We start from the raw sequence: 3574 nt of genomic DNA on the forward strand, positions 1-3574 counted from the left end.
GAATGTGTCCCAAAACCAAGGCCTGTAAAATATTTCTGTTCATATCCTGTCTTCATATTTTCGACCCTTGAAATGATTTTAGTTTTACAGCCTGAAAATCACATTATCTGGGAAGCAATATCTGGACATTAATATAATGGAAGGTATTAGATTCAGGTTAGAGAGGAGGTACAGGGTAGAGGAGAGAGACAGTGTTGAGAGAGAGACCGGTGTAGAAAGGCCGAGGTTAGACCCCCCGCGAGGAGACAACGCCCCCCCCCCCGCTTCGACGCCCCCCGACGTACAAGTCTGCGGAGAGACGGTTAGAGAGAGACAGTTAAAACAGACAGTAGAGAGAGACAGGTAGAGAGAGATGGACAGGTTAAGAGAGAGGAGAGAGGAACAGGTTAGAATGAGAGTAGAGAGAGAGACAGGTTAGAAGAGAGAGAGAGGACAGGTTAGAGAGAGACGGTTAGAGAGAGAGAAGACAGGTTGGTTCGAGAGAGAGCCAGGTTAGAAGAGAGACAGGTTAGAGAGAGACAGGTTAGAGAGAGAGAGACAGGTTAGAGAGCAGAGACAGGTTAGAGAGAGAGAGACAGGTTAGAGAGAGAGACAGGTTAGAAAGAGAGACAGGTTAGAGAGAGGCGGTAGAGAGAGAGAGACAGGTTAGAGAGAGAGACGGTTAGAGGAGAGAGACAGTTAGGAGAGGAGGCGGAGAGAGAGACAGGTTGAAAGAGAGACAGGTTAGAGAGAGAGGGGACAGAGTTAGGAGAGAGAGACAGGTTAGAGAGAGAGAGAGACAGGTTAGAGAGAGAGACAGGTTAGAAAGAGAGACAGGTTAGAGAGAGAGACAGGTTAGAGAGAGAGACAGGTTAGAGAGAGAGACAGGTTAGAGAGAGAGAGACAGGTTAGAAAGAGAGACAGGTTAGAGAGAGAGAGACAGGTTAGAAAGAGAGACAGGTAGCCCAAACTTTGTAGGGTGGAAGACAAACATGTCAATATGACTAAACCATTACAAATTTGTACAGCAGGCCCTAGATTTAGAAAAAAGTGAAAAGACTGTGCAGTTGGGTACACTGGTTTCCCTGGAGTGAGTCTGAGTGACCCAGAATGACCCAGCTGCATGTCATTTGGCTCAAATCCTCCTGCCTCCATTGACTCAGGCAGGTTACACAGCAAGCAGAGTCGACTTAGACACTGATTTGGAAAATAAAACTTGAGTTTTGCTTAAATATCTGATCATTCTGCTATTACGAAACACAATTTTGGCTGTTTATAGCATTATGTCTTTTAATGTGCCAAAAACACAAAATAATTCTTTTTGATTATGTATTTGTTTGTGATTTATGGATGTGTAAGGTGCTGGAAAAAGCTTTAAATTGGACCTTGACCTTGGAAAAGGTTTAGGAATCCTGTATTATACAGGCATTCATGTCCTTTTTCCATTTAATTTCATGGATACAAAGATGTGCTTGTATATACCAAGGTGGTTTATATATTAATTTAAGGGAGTCTAGCATATTGCCACAAAATGTAAAATAAAGTGACTTGGTAAAAGTACCGTGGGTTAATCCAACCCAGAGTCCTCCTGTATAATGGGATAATATTCTATATTAAATTCCTCAATCATTGTTAAAAGGTATTTCTAATTAACCGTTCCTACCAAGAGTTCCCTCATATCAACCTTGAAAACATTGCCTATCAAGAGTTTTTTTTTAGTGTGTTCAAATTTTTAATTTATTTTTGGAAAGTAGACTGCAACAAACAATTGCAAACAATATACAGACAGAGAACGTGCCGCAGGGCCAGAAAGGGGGAAAAAATAAAAAATAGAATATAGAGAGGAAAGACGAGAGGGAGGGAGACAAAAACAACACACACACAAACAGACATGAGACAAGGAAGAAAACCCGGCTGCTGCCTCAGCAGTGTCCACCCAAGTGCCCAGAGTCTTTCCTGGCGCTCCATTAACGAGTTTGGGAAAATTCATCTGTAGATTATATGCAAATATGCCTTTTAATAAAAAGGTGAAAGGCGTGAGGAAGCATAGAGCTCAACAGTGACTGCCCACTTTTTGAACAGCTCTGGTTCCAAAAGTGTTTTACCCCGTTCAACATCTCCATCGTTGTTTCATTAAATGCTTCCAGAAAGAGTTCTAAGGCCAACCGACTATCTATCTTAGACTCTTAGAAACTATCTTAGACTCTCATGGTAGAAGCTAGCACTGGCTGTTCGAGGGTTTGTGGGTGTGGTAATCATTTCCATGGCAACAGGGAGTTGGACCAATCAGAGATGTTGCTGTTACACTTAGGATTGTGGGTATTGTCGTACTTCTCCATAAGAAAACAGGACTTTCTTAAAACAAGGTTGATGTCATGTAGACGTCCAGCTTCTACAGGAGCAAAACCTTTGTTTCACAACCTCAGAGCAACGTGGATAGTCTACCTTGGATGGCTTAGCCATTATTGCTAATAATCAAAATCCTTATGGAGAAAATGAATGGGATTTTGACAGCAGAGCTCAGTGTAAGTCAGAGAGAAACATTTCAAAAAGACAGGAGGTGGTGCGAGAACTTTGAGTAGGATCAGACGTAATTGGATGGATCAGACAGGTTAAAGGTTGATGTTTTGAGAGTGGAAGAGAAGCGTTTAGCGATCGAGACAGAGACACAAAGGAAGAGAAAAGGAGGCAGAAAGGTCAGAAGGAAAAATCTCTGATGGACTGAAAAGAGCTGACCTTCAGGTTTTTCACTGCAGTGCTCTCTGTGTGTGACTGATTCCTTTTAAAGGTGATAAAGAGCTGCTAAAAGTCCACTTTTCTCACCAGGACCCGATCGCCACACATCGCCGTGGAACATGAACATTTCATCTTCCATGCAGTCACAGGCAGGACTTATTTCCCCACTCCAGACTCAAAGTGGTGTTACACCACAGTTGCAAAAGCTGTTCAGCGTTGCGTAACCAAAGTGGGAGTGACTCATTATTTCCTCTGTTTAAGTTTGTTGTTCATATGCACATACTCTCCGTCCGTCCCATGCGATGAACATAGCATCATTTTTCTGATTAGTTGACTAATCTAAAGATTCATTTTTTGACATAGCCGATATTATTATTTTCCAATAGAGCCGATATTGTTGTTACTTTTCAATAGAACAGATATTATCAGCTGATATTATGCATTTCCCGATCTATCATATCGGCATTTTTAATAGCCGATTTAAAGATAAAATATTCGTATTGATATCGGCCTTAAAAATTCTTTATCCGATGGACTATATTTTCGATAAGTCGACTAAGCTAACAACTCATGTTTCGATTACTTTAACGATTTATTTTTCAACTAATCTAACAATTTGTTTTTCAATTAGCAATTGTTTTCCCATTGCTCAGTTATTAACAATTTACACAAAACAAATTTCAACGGACCGAACAGCTCGTGTGTGAAAGCTACCTAATGCTGCACAAACCAGAAACTGATCTGCTCATGTGCAGAATCTTCTCATCTTCATCTTCTACATGTTTTATCTGTCTATCAAGTCTTTGCATTTAGGTGTGTGTGTGTGTGTGTGTGTGTGTGTGTGTGTGTGTGTGTGTGT

General features: G+C 41.2%; 1 protein-coding gene across 3 annotated transcripts in view; it reads left to right on the forward strand.

Annotated features, from left to right (window-relative positions):
• Positions 1–3574, forward strand: part of cd2ap (CD2-associated protein) — a 90714-nt gene that overhangs the window by 78096 nt on the left and 9044 nt on the right. The window lies entirely within an intron of this gene.

Source organism: Etheostoma spectabile, unplaced genomic scaffold (assembly GCF_008692095.1).
Source record: "Etheostoma spectabile isolate EspeVRDwgs_2016 unplaced genomic scaffold, UIUC_Espe_1.0 scaffold362, whole genome shotgun sequence".
Taxonomy (NCBI): Eukaryota; Metazoa; Chordata; class Actinopteri; order Perciformes; family Percidae; genus Etheostoma; species Etheostoma spectabile.